We start from the raw sequence: 20,255 nt of genomic DNA, 5'->3' as shown, positions 1-20,255 counted from the left end.
TTTAAGACCCTGAGCACCTCCAGTATCCCACCATGCCTCAGGGGTGAAGGAGAGGTGACAGTTGGTTCACAGTTAGGTCAGTTCTTTTTTCCGGCTTCTTCTGAGTGGATCCTGAAGCATTGAGCTCTCAATTTTTCTGAGTTTTTCACAGAAAAATATTCAAAAACATTGTTTTTTCTGCCTTCACTCGACATTTTTCACCTTTTTCTGAGTGAGGGGATTTTTTCCTGACTGGAAAATGCCTTCTCTTTTTGTGAAGTGCCCTTCCTGCAGGAAGAAGAAGGCCCAGTCTGATCCACACTCTCTCTGTAATGTGTGTTTGCCTCAGAGCCACTGCCCTGACACATGCAGGCACTGTAAGAACATGTCCAAAAGGACTCTGAAGGACAGGGAGAAAATCAGACTTCATGGACTTAATGAGAGGCAGAAAACGTCGTCCTCTTCGCTTCCCAGGCAGTCAACAAGCCATTCTCATGAGCGACAGGCTCGATCGACGTCAGCTGGTAAGAAAGTGCGTGTCTGTTCCCCGTCGAAGTCATCGCTGCCACCGTCGCATCATCGCTTATCGACGTCAACGGCGACCAGACCGACGTCGAAGGATACGACGTCAAAGGCGCAAGCCATGATCGGGACAGATCTCCGTCGACGGCAACCCACCGATCGACGACGAGCCAGCACCGTCGTGCTCGTACGCTGTCGAAGGCATCACACCCCTCGACGGCACGGAAGACGACGTTGAGATCGCCTCAGCGGGGAGAGCAGAGGCTTCCGTCGTCAGAGGTCCATCACTCGATGGCGAGACATACGACGTCGAGCCGTGCACATACAAAGGACCACCAGTCGCGTCAAGGCGCTCGACGTCGAGACCTGAGCAGTCCACGGTGCTTCCTTCCTCGACGTCGAGACAGTTACTGCCTATCTCTCAAGGGGAAGAGCGTCAGCAACCACCGGCTGACAAGAATGTCACTCCACCAAGTCCAGTGGTCTCCATAAGGAGTGGATAGTCTAGACGGTCAAGGGCCTCATCGTCAGGGCACATCTCGCCCATAAACCTATTGCCAAGGTGGTTGGAGAGTCTTAACAAGGCGCTGGCTTCTCCAGACTCTCAATACTCGCTGACGTATTCACCATCAGTGTCGCTTCCGAGGACACCATCGCCAACGGCGCATACAGAGGGGCTCGTTCTACGTCTCTCCAATCTGCCACTAGGCCTTGGCGCACTACAACAAGATCTAGGTGCAGGTCACGCTCCCAGAGGAGGTCAAGGTCGCGCCATCACAGGAGGTCTCCTTCTTGGTCCACATCGGCAAGGTCTTCCATAAGAGGTTACTCCTCGACTCTGACGGATTCTCCACCAGCTAGAGTTTCCCCAGTGGATGACATAACAACTTTCAATGAAGTGCTGCTCAGGGGAGCACAAAGGCTTAATATTGATGTCCCGGAACCTTCAACTTCCTCGTCAGTAATCTTCGAAACCCTGCAACACACGGTTTCAAGGAAGTTGTTACCACTCGTGCCTGGTCTTCTCCAGCCGACCATGGAGACTTTCTTAACGCCAGCAAACCTCCGTTCAGCTCCTGCTAGGATCTTGAAAAAGTACAAGGCCCCTGATCAGGATCCTTTGTTTCTGAGGGCTGATCCACCACCAGACTCAGTCATATTAGCCGCAGCCTGCAATACGCATTCAGTGGCGTCATCCTCAACGGTTCCACCGGACAAGGAGAGTAGACATCTGGACTCTCTGGGTAGGAAGATGTGTGGCACGGCGGCGTCGATGATGAAGGTTTCCAGCGCCTCAGCACTCCTAGGCAGATATGATCGATCCCTCTGGGACTCGCTGAGCAGATTTGCGGAAAAGCTGCCTAGAGAGGACAGACAGGACTTACAGGAGATCCTTCAAGAGGGAAGTCTGGTGTCCAATCAAATCATCAGTGCAGCCGCAGACGGTGCAGACTTGGCGGCGCATGGATACGCGCATGGGGTTTGCGTGAGAAGATCTTCCTGGCTGAGGCTCACAGTATTAAAGCAGGAAGCGCAACAGCGTATCATGTATCTTCCATTTAACAGAAACTCGTTATTTGGAGCCCACACGGATGATGAGATGGCACGCATGAAGGCGGAGGTCGACACAATGAGGGCAGTGGGTCTCGAAAGAAGGAAAGACTTCAGAAGGAGGTACAGGCCTTACGACAGGCGCCCGTTCCAACAGAGGGTTCAAACCCCTCATTGGTCTCAAAGACCGCAACAAAAACAAAGGCGTCCTCTCTTGCAGTCTTGCAAGGCCACAAGAGACCGAGGATCAAGCAGACCTCAGCAGTCTACCCCCAAAGCCCCTGCAAAACAATGAGGGTTTGCTTCCCTTAATACCGTACACCACTCCAGTTGGGGGAAGTATCACAGCGTTTGCTCACGAGTGGCATCACATAACAAGAGACAAATGGGTGCTGAACATTGTATAGAGTGGATACTCTCTTCTTTTCCGACAATCTTCACCTCATTTACCACCAACCAAGTCGAGACCTGCTCACATGAACTTACTACGCAAAGAGGTTCGCGCCCTGTTGCAGAAAAGAGCGATAGAAAAGGTGCCAGCCGCCCAAAGAGGAAACGGGGTATACTCCCGCTATTTTCTAGTAGCAAAAAAGGGTCGGGAAGGAGTCTTCAAACTGATTCTAGACTTGAGGCTGCTCAACAAATACATACGGAAGCAAAAATTCAGAATGCTGGATCTTCATCAGATTTTCCGTCAACTGCATCGAGGAGACTGGATGTGCTCCATAGATCTGCAGAATGCGTATTTTCATATCCCGATCATTCCCAAACATCGGAAATTCCTACGATTTGTGATAGCCTCCCAACACAATCAGTTCAAGGTGCTTCCGTTCGGCCTCAAATCTGCCCCTCGCGCATTCTCCAAGTGTGTAGCAACGGTAGCGGCGCATTTAAGGAAACAGAAAATCTTCATTTATCCATACCTAGACAACTGGTTACTGAAAGCCTCCTCTCCGGAACAGGCGAAAAAGCATCTAGACATTGTTCTCAGTGTTTTCTGATCTCTAGGTCTGCAAGTAAACTTCCAAAAGTCCACCCTCATCCCAACACAAACCCTCCTCTACCTGGGAGCGATACTGGATACAGAGCTAGAAAGAGTGTATCCATCGGAGTAACGACTGTTATCAATAAGGAGGAAGTGTCCCGATCTTCTTGGTTCCCCCACGCCTACGGCCCGTCAGGTGACATCTCTGTTGGGCTCCATGGCCTCTTGCGTTTTCATTGTCCCGAACGCCAGATTGCATATGAGACCTCTTCAAGAGGCTCTAGAGGAAAACTGGAATCAACACACAGGCCACTGGGAGGACAGGATGCTTCTTCCGGTAGGAGCGTGACAATCATTACACTGGTGGACGCGCAGACATCACCTGTCAGTAGGAGTTCCTTTTCACCATCCAATCCCTTCCGACAGTCTGGTAACGGATGCATCGCTTCAAGGCTGGGGAGCTCATCTGGGTTCCCTTCAAGCTCAGGGCTTGTGGTCCAGCAAAGAGAAGATGTACCATATCAACCTGCTGGAGCTCAAAGCGGTTCATCTGGCTCTCAAATCATTTGCACCATCGATTCAGGGAAAGTCTCTTCTGGTGCCGAAGGACAATACAACGACAATCTATTATCTGAACAAGCAAGGAGGTACGAGATCCCGGCCCCTGTCTCGGGAGTCTCAAACCATTTGGCATTGGCTCATAGCTAGGGGAATGTCTCTTACAGCAATTACCCTCCCAGGGCAGCAAAATGTGGAGGCAGACTTCCTAAGCAGAACCCTCGAGGACGCCCACGACTGGGTTCTTCACGACGAGGTCGTCCAGACATCTTCGTTCAACGGGGTCAGCCTAAGTTAGATCTGTTTGCAGACGAGGTAAACAAAAAATGCCCAGACTTCGCGTCCAGGCTCTACCGTCCGGGGTCTCGAGGGAATGCCCTGTTGATAGACTGGTCAGGGATATTTCTCTACGCTTTTCCACCGATTCCCCTGATACCAGCGGTGATAAAGAAACTCTACAGATCCAACACCAGAATGATTCTCATAGCCCCGCAATGGCCTCGACAGTTCTGGTACACGGATCTCCTCAACCTGTCAGAACAACCGCACAAGAGGCTGCTGTGTAGACCGGATCTCCTTTGCACGCTGGGAGGCAAGATTCTTCACCCCAACCTTCCCTCTCTGAGCTTGAAGGCATGGCTCCTGAATTCCTGCAGTATGGACATCTAGGGCTCTCGCAGGAATGCATGAATATTTTAAAGGAACAGAGAAATGAGGGCAGTAAGGGTGAGAGGTGCTGCTCTTCTAGACAGTAGACATGTGGTTTAGACAGAATAGATAAGTGAGAGTAAAGTCCGGTGCAGAATGGCCCGGTGCCTTACTGCCCGGTAGGCACCAAAACGGGTACTAGGAGTACCCTAGAGCAAAAATGGGAAAACATTGGCCACAGCACACAGAGAGTAATGTCCAACAGTAAGGCAGTAAAAGATATTCCTGGTGTGGTTCCGAGAGTTGAGGGAAGTATAAAGTTGAAACGAGTCTCAAATCCTGTTTGCAGATGGTGTCTTTATTCGTAGGTGCTTAGAAAGCATTGAGTCATCGTGGAGATACAGCCAACACGTGTTTCGTCACACAAGTGACTTTATCAAGGCTGTAATAAAGTAATGACAGCAAACATTGGATACATATGTGTGTATTGGAATCTGGTGTGAAACCAGAAAGCGTTCTGATTGTGTAAGTGAGTAAGTGATTAACATGGCTTTAGAGGTGAGTGGTAGTGGGGTCAAATAACAGCACCGTGATCAAGTTTTAAAGTGGGTCTATAAAAACAAAATGTTGGAGAGTATTAGAGTATATGCAATTTGAAGCAGTGTGAGCATGCAATTGTTGTGCAATAGGGAGAAACTTAAAAGTCTACGAGAAATGCAGGAGAGAAAGTAGAAAAGATAAAGGGGAGATACGGCTAAATGCAAGTTTTCTGTCTAAACCACATGTCTACTGTCTAGAAGAGCGGCACCTCTCACCCTTACTGCCCTCATTTCTCTGTTCCTTGTTATGTTCTTTCTGAACAGGGTGAGCCGCACTCTAGCAACACGTACCATTTAAACGACATTATCTGTGTTTCTTTTGATCGAAAGGAATACCCTCCTTTTAGGTTACTCAACATGGCTTTCTTTGACGACAACCGGGACACCCTGGCTGCTGAGCTTTTTTCCAAGAAACCCCTAGCTCCCCGTACCACAGATCCCACACCTTCCACACAAGGACTAAGACAGAAATTCATTAAGCTAGAGAGGTTAAGAAAACAGGAACTAGCCCGTTGGTGGGACATTACCACTCTTAAACGCTACTTGGAAATTAAACAAGTACCTAGAGGTCTACGAGTGATTATATTCCCATCATTTGAAGACCTTGACCCTGACTTACTCGGGGAATGGGAACACCTTATCTCCTCTACCTCTTTCAGTATGATTAACATACTGATCAAACATTCGGACAGAAAACGTACCAAATTACTTCTAGACATCACATCTCTGGAGGAGGAGATTAAAAATCTCAACCTCCCAGAAGCAACGGACAAGAACTACACTATTATGAGGGAGATACTCACTGGTTACCAGTTATACAGTACATAAAAGATAAGAAAATGCGAAAACTTGTCAGAGATGACAACGATTACAAGAATGGCAGGATCTACACTTTTGCACGAAAGTTTGATCAGGTCAACAAGGAGTCTAACACTAGACCGACAAATATCTATACGCCTGCTGAGGCAATCACGGGCAGCTTATCAGATATCTCCAACATTTCGAGTGATTGCTCAGACCCACCTAGGGAAGGGTCTTCTACCAATATGACTCCACATAATACCACACAACAATCCAATTCTTTTTTAGAGGAACTTGGCCGATACAGAAAGGGACTTCGACAGAACTACAACAGATCAGGCACAAACATAGACCCACCCGCAGGGGGGGCAGAAAACACCGCAACAAACACCAGGGGGGGCATGACAACTCGTTCCACCACGAAAACTCAGAGGCCATGAGTATTCTCTCCTTGCAGCCCACCCCTAGCATTTGTGAAGAAACAGTTCAGGTTATGAATCTTTCCAGTTTACAACTGTCTATGCATGAAATAAATGTCTTGAAAAAGGGTCTGGGCTTCTGTCCTTCTTCTAAACCTGATTACACCAACATACACATAGATCTCTTTAAATTCATACGTAACCTCAAACTTAAAAAGTTCTTCCACAACAAACCTGATACCAACAAAAATGCCCACACGGCACCACCTACTTGCAATCAAACCATTGGAGATCTTCAGGATATCCATACGGTTCTCTCCCTGGATAACACATCTTCACCAACACCTAGCTTTGATGAACTACTGGTTCAACTCAATGTTATACCCAACTTGGATGTCAACAGTGGGCTCAAAGCCAATTCCATGTTTGTCCCCACGCTACCGCCAGACAATAACATTGACGTCTTCTACCAAGCCGTCAGTACGGAACTCTATAACCTAGAGGACAAAAGGAGCACACGCACCCACAGACCTTCCAACAATCTCAACTCCGAGGAACTGCGTGCGCTGCATAAACTCTCCATATGTCCAGATATAGTTATCAGGGAGGCTGACAAAGGGGGCAATGTCGTCGTCATGAACAGGAGTGACTATGTTGCAGAAATAGACAGACAACTCAATGACACCCAGGCCTACTCTCTACTACCAAGCAACCCTCTTTCCAACATTACCAGCATGATCAAAAAGAAATTGACATTTTGGAGAAATCACTGTCTCCTGACTGACTTAGAATACAGATTTCTGTACATCGAGGCGCCCCGGGCTCCTTGTATATACATCTTACCAAAAGTCCATAAGCCAGGGGGCTTTCCTCCTGGCAGACCCATTATCTCAGGGATTGGTTCACCTACGGAACACATCTCTGAGTACATTGACTCCTTTCTCCAACCCTTGGTTCATAACCTTCCGTCCTACATACAGGACACCCGTGACTTGTTGTGTCAATTGGAAGACATTGATTGGTCAGAAGACTTTATGTTTGTCTGCCTCGACGTTAGTTCTCTTTACACATCCATCCCCCTGGAAAGGGGACTGGAAATGCTCCAACTTACGCTCAATACCCGAGATGCCACACTTTTTGATCACACATGCATGCTGCTTGACCTCACACTACTAGAGAACAATGTATTCTTACATGATGGTAGATGGTACCGACAGTGTCAAGGTGTAGCCATGGGAGCTAAATTCTCCCCTTCATATGCCAATCTCTACATGGGTTAATTTGAGAAAAAACACCTATGGTCCAACTGCCCGCCTAATCTTACTGAACATATCCTGTATTGGGGTATATATATTGATGATATTCTAGCTATCTGGACTGGCAATGTCTCGGACCTCAATATACTCATCAAACACCTTAACACCAATGATTTTAACTTAGTTTTCACTCACAAAATGGACACGACCAAAATCGAGTTCCTCGACTTGCTTTTGTACATCACCGACAACAAGATCATGTCTAGACTGTACAGGAAACCCACCGCCTGCAATTCTGTACTACATGCTCACAGCGCCCACCCCCTTTCACAGATTAGGGCCATCCCATACGGCGAAATGGTTAGAATTCGGCGCAACTGCACTGACAATGACATCTTTAAACAGGAGCTTAAGAACCTGACTTACCGTTTTCAAACTAGAGGGTATACCAACAAACTCATCTCGGCGGCCAGAAAATGTATATGTAACAAAAACCAACACGATTTACTGATTAAGAACCGCAAAGAACCAGTGGCTCAGGGTCTCTCCAACAGCAGACCGGTCTCTTTCATTACCCAATACAGCCCTGCTAGTAAGGATGTGCTACGTATTCTCAAGAAACACTGGCATCTGTTAAGGTTGGACACTTGCCTCAAAGACTCAATAGGAGGGTCTCCTACCATTGTACACAGCAGAGGTCGGACCCTTAGGAACATTCTGTGCCTGAGCTTTCTCTGTCCCACACCTCTGACACCATCCACAGGGTGGATTCCCGCGAAACCAAATGTTTTTTACAAATGTGGTTGCTGTATCTCTTGCCAACTAGCCCTTAACAAAACCACTTCCTTTTCCTACAACACCGTGACCACGCATCACATCAAGACTTTCATGAATTGCAACACGAAGTTCACTGTCTACTGTCTGATATGTGTATGTGGTCTGATCTATGTTGGCAGTTCAATACGCCCACTAAAAGAATGTATTCAGGAACATGTCAGAGCCATCAGGAATGCTAACATCAGTTATCCTATGGCTGTCCATTTCAACACATCGCACGGGGAGCAGGATCTCCTGAGCCTTAGATTCCATGGCATCACTCAAGTTCCCAATTCACCAAGATGGGGAGATAGAACCAGGGATCTACGTAGATGCGAATCTAAATGGATCATAAAGCTTCGCGCAGTTGAACTAGGCTTGAACACGGATCGTGAACTTCACTTTTTTCTCGCATGATTCGCCATTCCTCCTGTCTACAGTATACACATTAGCATTGCCTGATTTCACTAATATTGTGCACTACTGTATTCCTTATTGGTACATGTATGCGCTTACACAAATTGTGTTAACTACTATACTTACTGTACTTCATGGTCTCTATTTCTATAATTTGACTTTCCATTGCGCATGTACAGTACGTCCACATATACTGATTTGATTGTTGTAACTTGTCACTGCGACGCATGAGAATCGCTCACATACCGTTACCTAATATTTCCTAACTCTAGTAATACTGTGGACCACTGTGTACCATCTTAGTGCTATATACTTATCTCCTCACGACGACACATGTGAAGGGCTCTTACAACTATTACTAATATTTCCTAAACATTAACAATACTGTGAACTATTGTATATCCCATTAATAAACACATGTTTTTATGCAATGGGTGTGAACTGCTACACCCACTCACTACACTGAGAACACATTCAATACAAAGAGCTATATATTTTCTGTTTCCTTTCATTGTAACAAATGTGAATGGCTCTTATACTGTTGACTAATATTTCCCAAACACTGTATAATACTGAGGACTACTGTATATCCCATTGATGTATACATGTTTCTATGCATATGGCTCAACTGTTGCACCTACCTACTACACTTCATTGCCTCTACCTTTTGTTGGTCTCATTTACCATCACAACTGTATAGTGCAGTAGTGTAACATTACACACCTATTATATCCTTGGACACAATCACACTGTCACTCTCTTATGTCTTGATTCTATCCTCTTCTCCGGTTCTCCAGGCACCTTCTCGGTGCCCAGCATCAACAGAGTCACTGTCGAACCCTTACTAACGTTTCTACTGCTTATGCTTTTCCTATTATATGGTGTCACATTTTCTCCGATTTACATTCAAGATGGCCGTCGCTTTCACCTTTTCAGCCCAGTCACACCAAAGAGGGTCGTCAGTGCAGCCTATTTAACCTAGTTCCTTTTCCATGTCAACTGCACCTCTGCCTCCTACTTAATCTACTAGTATTTCCCCTCGCAGATCATCACTCGATCTCGCGTTTACCGGACAGCTCACCACTACGCTACTACTCGGTAAGTTCCCAACTCGCCTTCGCCACGCTCATCGTAACGCGGTCCTCACTGCCACTAGTTAACGCATTTTGCTAGATATTTCCAAGAACGAGAATCGCTTCTATTACTCCATGTTTTAAGCGTTCCTTTCCCCCCTAATCACTCTAGTTATACCCACACCCCTACGCTCCTCTTCACGGGCAACAGTCACTTCAATGTGCTTATCACTTACCTCGCCTTACGATCGAGACTCGCACTTTATCCTTTCTCTCAGTGGTTTTCTCACCGTTATTTAGTGCACGCCCTCGCCCCTGCGGTCATTTTTAATTACTAAGACTCACGTGTGTCGAGCCCTCACCAGCCGCTCACCACGACCCGGGTTATATTTTTTGCATTCTCCCAACCGTGGCTTGTCCATTTTGGGGCCACCGTACACCCCGATTCTGTGTCTTTATACCGGTGTGACTCTTACTCAGACGCAACAAATAATTCTTTTTACCTTAAATCACCAATTACCAACCGCTTATTTAATCTGGATATTCATTCACTGGCTTTTATTGCGTTTACTCTTTTTTTAAATCCTGCCCTCGCTTTATATACCTATTTTCTTCCCTGTTACCACTTTAGGTCATTTTATAGGCTTATCAGGGCCTTCTCATATCTTCGATTTCATGCAAGCCTTTTACATACGCACCTGCAGCTGCCTGGCGCAGCCATACCTATTACAGTTCTTTACCATTTACTCAGGTATGTTCTCACTGACCATTCTTATCTTTCTTCTATTTATATAGATTTTCCTTTCTCTCTAATCCAACTTTTCCTCACCTTTTTCCTTCTTATCGCCTTACCTTTACATTTTTCCCCACCTTTTTCCTTCTTATCACCTTACCTTTACATTTTTTAGCTCTCTACGTTTTCCCAACTATCCTGTCACACACGATTACTTATCCCATTCCATTTCTCTCTTTTTCTCTGATCCATCTCACTCACTTTCTCTCCAGCCCACCTAAACTTCACTACTACACACCACCACCAAACCTACTTGAGCCTGCTGTCCCAGATATGACTTTCACCCTTCTGTTATGCCCTCTGGGCTCACCGCCTTCATTACTGTTTCTTTTTTCTAAACTTGCATTTAGCCGTATCTCCCCTTTATCTTTTCTACTTTCTCTCCTGCATTTCTCGTAGACTTTTAAGTTTCTCCCTATTGCACAACAATTGCATGCTCACACTGCTTCAAATTGCATATACTCTAATACTCTCCAACATTTTGTTTTTATAGACCAACTTTAAAACTTGATCACGGTGCTGTTATTTGACCCCACTACCACTCACCTCTAAAGCCATGTTAATCACTTACTCACTTACACAATCAGAACGCTTTCTGGTTTCACACCAGATTCCAATACACACATATGTATCCAATGTTTGCTGTCATTACTTTATTACAGCCTTGATAAAGTCACTTGTGTGACGAAACACGTGTTGGCTGTATCTCCACAATGACTCAATGCTTTCTAAGCACCTACGAATAAAGACACCATCTGCAAACAGGATTTGAGACTCGTTTCAACTTTATACTTCCCTCAACTCTCGGAACCACACCAGGAATATCTTTTTCTGCCTTACTGTTGGACATTACTCTCTGTGTGCTGTGGCCAATGTTTTCCCAATATTTTAAAGGAGTCCAGAAGGCCTTCCACGCGGCGCTCTTACGCATTCAAATGGAAGAGATTCTACATATGGTGTCGTCAACAGGGTCAGAATCCTATTCTGGTTCAGGAGGAGGTCATATTGTCTTACCTGCTCCATCTGGCGAAATCAGGTCTGCAATTGTCATCTATTAAGGTACATTTATCTGCCATTACAGCTTATCGTAAGTCACCTTCTCAGGAATCCTTCTTTACAATGCCAGTAGTCAAGGATTTCTTAGAAGGTTTAAAGAAGGTTTTTCCACCCATTCGAAAACCCTCGCCTCCATGGGAACTGAACATAGTATTATCTAGACTCATGGGCCCTCCTTTCGAGCCTATCCACAAAGCTTCTTTGCATCACCTTACGTGGAAGACAGCTTTTCTTGTAGCCATTACTTCAGCTAGGAGGGTCAGTGAGATTCAGGCCTTGTCCTCCACAGAACCGTACACCGTTTTCCATGAAAATAGAGTTGTTCTAAGAACTCATCCATCATTCTTGCCGAAGGTGGTGTCGGATTTTCACATCAATCAGACTATATCACTCTCAACTTTTTTCCCCAATCCGGATACTCCAGCGGAGAAAGCCTTGCACTCCCTGGATTTGAAAAGAGTGCTAAAATTTTACCTGGATAAGACCAAATTGATTAGACGATCTCACCACCTGTTTGTAAATTACGGACATATGAGAACAGGTGATGCAGCCTCAAAACGAACCATATCTAGATGGATAGTTTCATGTATTGTAACTGCATATCAATTGGCTAACAAACAGTTGTTGGCTAGGCCTAAGGCTCATTCGACAAGAGGAAAAGCGGCAACTGCTGCCCTCCTTAATAATGTTCCAATCTCTGAAATCTGTAAGGCCGCTACATGGAAATCTGTACATACGTTTACTAGGCATTACTGTTTAGATTCAGATGCCAAAGCGGACGCTCAAGTTGGTCAAGCGTCTCTGAGAAATTTGTTTGCATAGTGTATGTCTTTTTCCTGCACTTCTATTAGACGGTCCGCAGAGATAGGGGATGGGCTTGCTAATTTATTCAATGTTTATGACTATTGATGAGGATCCCCTGGAAGAGAAGGATAAGTTACTTACCTGTAAATCCTAGTTCTCTTCCAGGAGTATCCTCATCAAAGTCATAAACAACCCACCCACCTCCCCGGACGCAAGTCTCCTCTCCTTCACCCCAGAGGCATGGTGGGATACTGGAGGTGCTCAGGGTCTTAAAGGCACGGTGGCAAATTTTGTGGTTCTGCTTTGTTAACTTGCATGCAGCCTATTGGCTAACAATGCTCTGTTGTTTTCAATGTAGTTTTTTCTCTTTTTTCACATGTGTTGCTGGCATTTCTTTTTCTGTGCCAGGCTATTGGATTTTAGAAGGTTTGTTCTTGTAATTATGAAGGAGAGTGTTTAAAAAAAAAAAAAAAATCATAGAAATAAAGCATTTTAGCCTGTTTATCAACATAGTCTGCACTGCTGTTATACACATGTATACATGAATCTGGTATGAAAATTGTCTACTAAAAAATGCTGTATATTTCATATATATTTCATACTTATACGTGTGTTTTTTATATATGCTCCAGGATCCCCGCACAAGGGCGGGAATATTCAATGTTTATGACTTTGATGAGGATACCCCTGGAAGAGAACTAGGATTTACAGGTAAGTAACTTATCCTAACCCGACAGTACATTTTGTAATACTCGAGAACTAATACATTTTTCAGATAGAGACTTCTAACCCCAGATTCCTTACCTTAGAATATTTCCCAGGTGTCAGACTGGATCCAGAAAATCTTGAGCAGTACTTTTGTTTGAAAATGTATTTATTAAAGTTACTTGACCAGCCATAACAGACAGTAGTCCAACCAAATTACATCACACAATAGCCCATCTGGGTATTAGTTTAAGTGATTTACAGTGTACGTTATAGACCCATACTGACTCCCAGCCAACCCGAATCTGGTCGCGGCACGGTGCCCCAAAGTCCAGACAGATTGTCTGTTCGGCTGTGTTGGGGTTCGATCTCATCTTTTGATCATGTGTCCACATTTCAATTTTTACATCAGCTATCTCTGCGCACCCTGTCCCATTACATATTCTGGAAAAGGCCCCCAAAAGTCTCTCGACCTTGTGAAGGGTGGCAACACCTTGGCATAAAGTCCCAACAATTTACTTCCCATAATAATTCACTGTCCCTTACGTTAGAGCCACCGACCTGCGGCCCAAGAGGGACCCCATTGCCAACAGTGCTTATGGGTGTCCAACACACTTCCCAGTAGTAACATCATAGGGGAAATGGGGGCTGCACCGTCGATCATTATGTGAAGTGTGCACGTCACTTAGGCCCTGAATGTCACTACTGCTGGATAAGACCACGCTAGATAGAAAAAAAATCTATATCAGGGGCAGCACATCTAGGGCAGGTGATATCTAATAGTATGCACTGCGTCTTCATGCTGACTGGGTGTAATATGTCCTGTGCAGGTATTTTTAATGAATGAGTCTGTATTTTCCATTCAGGGATATTTCTTTGGTTTGCACACAAACAAATTATCATTGTTTGTCGATAACATAAATACTTAAATCAGCAGACCACTGTGTACAGGCATAACTTTCTGGTTCGGAAGTAGCGCAGGCCAAAATACAGGAAATATAGAAGCTCCCACTTATCCGGATGCTTCAGAATGCGTTTAGGGTTATGGTAACTTAGTATATCCAGTGAAGGGGAACCCGTCTGCGCTATAAAGTCCTCCAGCAGGATAAATGTTTGATTTAAGTTCCCCCGTTTATTGGATATGTTTGCTCCTGTAGAAGAGCGGAATTATGTTTGACATGTGCACATATGTAATATATATACATATATATATATATACATATATATATATATATGTTCAATGGCATGTGTAGCTGCAGATACACATGCTGTGCACATCCCGCCATCTGGTGTTGGGCTCGGAGTGTTACAAGTTGTTTTTCTTCGAAGAAGTCTTTTCGAGTCACGAGACCGAGGGACTCCTCCCATTTCGACTCCATTGCGCATGGGCGTCGACTCCATCTTAGATTGTTTTTTTCCCGCCATCGGGTTCGGACGTGTTCCTTTTCGCTCCGTGTTTCGGGTCGGAAAGTTAGTTAGAATCTCGGAAAAATCGTCGGTATTGTTTGCGTTCGGTATCGGGTTAGTTACAACAGATCGACACCGAATTAAGAAGAGCTCCGGTGGCCCTTCTGGGTTTTTTCGATCCCCGTCGGGGCCTGGTCGGCCCGGCCACGTGTCTCTTCAAGGCTGATGGAACGGACCCCATTCCGCTTCTGTCCAAAATGCCATAACAAGTATCCATATACAGATCAACATCTGGTCTGTAACTTGTGTTTGTCACCAGAACACAAGGAGGATACTTGTGAGGCCTGTCGAGCGTTTCGGTCCAGGAAGACACTCAGGGACCGAAGAGCAAGAAGACTGCAAATGGCGTCGGCGCGAACAGGACAAGGGCATTTCGAGGAGGAGGAAGAAACATTCTCCACCCAGGATTCGGACTCTGAGGAGATCGATCCCGAGGAAACGCCGAAAACCGTGAGTAAGACGTCAAAACAAAGAACTCACAAGAAGACCGCTAAAGCCCAGGGGACGCCACCGCCAACAGGCCATGGCTTAACCCTAAAAATAGGTGACCGTTCATCGGCACCGAAAAAGGGCGAGCTGGTGTCGAAGTCATCCGACTCCGGTCGAGATACCGGCACACAGCAATCTCGGGCCCGAGATAGTGGCTCAGAGAAGATTCGGCACCGATACAGCGGCACCGAAACGGGTCGGCACCGAGAGAGCACGACGCCGAAAGTAAAGAAGGTTTCATTGGAGCCGAAAAAAGCAGCCGAAAAGGTTTTGGTACCGAAACATACGGCCTCGGAACCGAAAACAAGTTCCTACACTGAGGAACAAGGACTGTCCATACAAATGAAGACACATAGATTTGGACAGGAATTAGAGACAATAGAGCCAGATCACACACAAAGACGGCTCTTTATTCAAAAAGATACAGGGAAGATCAGCACTCTTCCTCCAGTCAAAATGAAACGCAAGCTTGCCTTCCAAGACAAGGACAAACAGCCACACGCAAAGGTGGCTAAACAAGTAACACCGCCACCATCCCCACATCACTCTCCGCAACCATCACCGGTAGCCACTCCACCAATGATGCAATCACCAACTCATACAGGAATGAGTCAAGATGACCCTGACGCATGGGACCTTTATGACGCACCAGTGTCAGATAATAGTCCTGAATGCTATCCAGCTAGACCATCGCCACCAGAGGATAGTACAGGCTACGCGCAGGTGGTGTCAAGAGCAGCGGCATTTCATAATGTCAGCCTTCATTCAGAGCCCATTGAAGACGACTTTCTTTTTAATACACTGTCGTCCACTCACAGCCAATATCAGAGTCTTCCTATGCTACCCAGAATGCTAAAACACTCCAAACAAGTGTTTGAGGACCCTGTTAAAGGGAGAGCCATTACTCCAAGAGTAGATAACAAATATAAACCGCCACCAACAGACCCAGTGTACATTACACAACAGCTAACACCAGACTCTGTTGTAGTGGGAGCAGTGCGCAAAAGAGCCAACTCTCATACTTCAGGAGATGCACCACCTCCAGATAAAGAAAGTCGAAAATTCGATGCTGCAGGCAAAAGGGTGGTGGCACAGGCAGCAAACCAGTGGCTTATTGCAAATTTGCAAGCTTTGTTAGCCAGATATGATAGGGCCCATTGGGATGAGATGCAACACTTTATTGAACATTTACCCAAGGAGTTCCAAAAAAGAGTGCAGCAAGTAGTAGAAGAAGGACAGAGTATCTCCAATAATCAGATACGGTCAGCAATGGATGCTGCAGACACAGCTGCTAGAACTGTCAACACAGCAGTAACAATAAGGAGACATGCATGGCTGCGTACATCATGATTTAAACCAGAGATACAGCAAGCTGTGCTGAATATGCCATTTAACGGACAGCAGTTGTTTGGGCCGGAGGTGGACACTGCGATCGAAAAACTTAAGAAAGACACTGACATGGCCAAAGCCATGGGCGCACTCTACTCCCCACAGAGCAGAGGCACATTTCGAAAGACACAATTTCGAGGGGGGTTTCGAGGGCAAACCACAGAAGCCACAACCTCACAAACAAAGCCCACTTACCAGAGCCAGTATCAGCGGGGAGGTTTTTGGGGACAATATAGAGGGGGACAATTTCAAAGGAATAGAGGAAAGTTCCAAAGTCCCAAAACTCCTCCAAACAAGCAGTGACTTCAAGGTCACAAATCTCCAACACATAACACCTGTGGGGGGGGAGACTAACCAAGTTTTACAAACATTGGGAGGAAATAACAACAGACACTTGGGTCTTAGCAATTATCCAGCATGGTTATTGCATAGAATTTCTCAAATTCCCTCCAAACGTCCCACCGAAAACACACAATATGTCAAAACAACATATAGATCTTCTAGGACTAGAAGTTCAGGCATTGCTACAGAAAGAAGCAATAGAATTAGTACCAAAACAACAAATAAACACAGGAGTTTACTCCCTGTACTTTCTGATACCCAAAAAAGACAAGAGTCTGAGACCTATACTAGATCTCAGAACATTAAATACCTACATCAAATCAGATCACTTTCACATGGTTACATTACAAGACGTAATCCCACTGCTCAAACAACAAGACTACATGACAACACTAGACCTAAAGGATGCATATTTCCACCAACAGATCCCCGAATGGGAGATTCACCCCCAAATACTAAACACTTACTTTCAAATTTGGGGAACACCACAAATAGATCTATTTGCAACAAAGGAAAACTCAAAATGCCAAAACTTTGCATCCAGGTACCCACAAGATCAGTCTCAGGGCAATGCGTTATGGATGAGCTGGTCAGGGATATTTGCTTACGCTTTTCCCCCTCTCCCACTCCTTCCATATCTAGTAAACAAATTGAGTCAAAACAAACTCAAACTCATACTAATAGCACCGACATGGGCAAGACAACCTTGGTACACAACACTACTAGACCTCTCAGTAGTACCTCATGTCAAACTACCAAACAGACCAGATCTGTTAACACAACACAAACAACAGATCAGACATCCAAATCCAGCATCGCTGAATCTAGCAATTTGGCTCCTGAAATCCTAGAATTCGGACACTTAGACCTCACACAAGAATGTATGGAGGTCATAAGACAAGCTAGGAAACCTACCACTAGACACTGCTATGCAAATAAGTCGAAAAGATTTGTTTATTACTGCCATAATAATAAAATTCAACCCTTACACGCATCTGCCAAAGATATAGTAGGATATTTACTACAATTGCAAAAGTCAAAGCTAGCTTTCTCTTCAATGAAGATACATCTTACCGCAATTTCAGCTTACCTGCAAATTACGCACTCAACTTCATTATTTAGGATACCAGTCATAAAAGCATTTATGGAAGGCCTAAAGAGAATTATACCACCAAGAACACCACCAGTTCCTTCATGGAACCTCAACATTGTCTTAACACGACTCATGGGTCCACCTTTTGAGCCGATGCACTTTTGTGAAATGCAGTACTTAACATGGAAAGTTGCATTTTTGATTGCCATCACATCTCTAAGAAGAGTGAGTGAAATTCAAGCATTTACCATACAAGAACCATTTATTCAAATACACAAGCATAAAGTAGTTCTATGGACAAATCCAAAATTTTTACCAAAAGTGATCTCACCGTTCCACTTGAATCAAACAGTAGAATTACCAGTGTTCTTCCCACAGCCAGATTCTGTAGCTGAAAGAGCACTGCATACATTAGACATCAAAAGAGCGCTAATGTACTACATTGACAGAACAAAACTAATTCGAAAAACAAAACAACTATTTATTGCTTTCCAAAAACCTCATACAGGGAATCCAATTTCTAAACAAGGCATTGCTAGATGGATAGTTAAGTGTATTCAAACCTGCTATCTTAAAGCAAAGAGAGAGCTGCCTATTACACCAAAGGCACACTCAACCAGAAAGAAAGGTGCTACCATGGCCTTTCTAGGAAATATTCCAACGAAATATGTAAGGCAGCAACATGGTCTACGCCTCATACATTTACCAAACACTACTGTGTAGATGTGTTAACTGCACAACAGGCCACAGTAGGTCAAGCTGTACTACGAACATTATTTCAAACAACTTCAACTCCTACAGGCTGAACCAGCGCTTTTGGGGAGATAACTGCTTACTAGTCTATGCACAGCATGTGAATCTGCAGCTACACATGCCATCGAACGGAAAATGTCACTTACCCAGTGTACATCTGTTCGTGGCATTAGTCGCTGCAGATTCACATGTGCCCACCCGCCTCCCCAGGAGCCTGTAGCCGTTTAGAAGTTGATCTTGAACATTTGTAAATTTGTAAATATATTACTTTAAACTTCATTATGTACATACGTATTCACTCCATTGCATGGGCACTATTACTAGCATACACAACTCCTACCTCACCCTCTGCGGGGAAAACAATCTAAGATGGAGTCGACGCCCATGCGCAATGGAGTCGAAATGGGAGGAGTCCCTCGGTCTCGTGACTCGAAAAGACTTCTTCGAAGAAAAACAACTTGTAACACTCCGAGCCCAACACCAGATGGCGGGATGTGCACAGCATGTGAATCTGCAGCGACTAATGCCACGAACAGATGTACACTGGGTAAGTGACATTTTCCATATATGTATATATATAGATAATGTGCAATCTCAGCCAGGGCCGCAAACCAGAGGTGGTCTTAGCTTAGCTCTGCCAGCTGTGTCAATGACCAGCTCAAGCACTCCATTGTGTGTGTCTCCCCGTCTGGATCTAAAATAAGGTTGAGACTGGATGGGGTCTGGCTCGATCAGGCAGCATTCGAAATCCACATGCTGAGCTCATCGGACATTTTTAATCTAATGATGAGCAAACTGGACCTGGGCTGGACCTGGGCTTCTCTGCAGTGGAACTCAATATTCGGAGCCTGAAACCCTTCTTTTTTGAAGGGCTTCTGTAAGTCAGACCAGCTTGGGGGATGGGGATGTTCTGTAATAGATAGGGTAGTTTCAGAAGCACCACCATTTTCATCAGGACAGGGCAGCTTACTCCACCTCTGCATCAAGTCAGTTATCCCAGCAACACAGGTATCATAATTCTCCCGCACCCCAGTGTCAATATTTCTATGGCACATTATACCTAGGTATTTGATCGGCTCTGTTGTCCAGCACAGCAGGAATTCGAGCTCCGGTTGTTTAGTGGCATCAGTGAGGGGGACCAGTAAAGACTTCTTCCAATTGGAAGACCAGACTATCTCTCTAGGCAATTATATCACGTATGGTTGGGTGTAAGTTACAGGCAGGGTTCTTTATCAGGAGGAGAACATCCAAACACATTAATAATAGAAAATCCTGTTTTCCAAAGCGAATACCTCTATGGTGATGCCGGTCTTTTAGAAGGAAGGCCATTGCCTCCATGACAATGGCAAATAGGAGGTGGGGCATCTGGCATCCCTGACTTGTCCCCCTGTCAGTAGTAATTGGCCCAGCCCGTAAACCATATACCCTTAGATTAATTATGTAGGAGTTTAATCTATTGGTGAAAGCGCTTCCCACACTATTCTCTCCAGCACTGTTAACAGAAAACCCCATTCAATTGAATCAAATGCCTTTTCGGCATCTAAAAAGGCAGCCACTATCTCAAGCTTGGGCTCTATTTGATGGATAACTATAATGAGTGTATGCAAACTATCCTGGGGCGGCTCCTCCGCTAGGGCGGAGCAGCATCGCCCCCCCCCTGCCAGCAACAGCAGCTGCAAACCCTTTAATACAAAGGGGCGGGACTGCGACAAGCACCGAGGGGAGTGCACTGTGCATTCC

General features: G+C 45.2%; 1 protein-coding gene across 1 annotated transcript in view; it reads left to right on the top strand.

Moving 5' to 3' along the window:
* The window catches only part of UNC80 (unc-80 homolog, NALCN channel complex subunit), a 2,774,722-nt gene that overhangs the window by 612,495 nt on the left and 2,141,972 nt on the right, over positions 1–20,255 (top strand). The window lies entirely within an intron of this gene.

This window comes from Pleurodeles waltl, chromosome 3_1, assembly GCF_031143425.1.
Source record: "Pleurodeles waltl isolate 20211129_DDA chromosome 3_1, aPleWal1.hap1.20221129, whole genome shotgun sequence".
Lineage (NCBI taxonomy): Eukaryota > Metazoa > Chordata > Amphibia > Caudata > Salamandridae > Pleurodeles > Pleurodeles waltl.
This window is presented reverse-complemented; position numbering and strand designations above follow the sequence as displayed.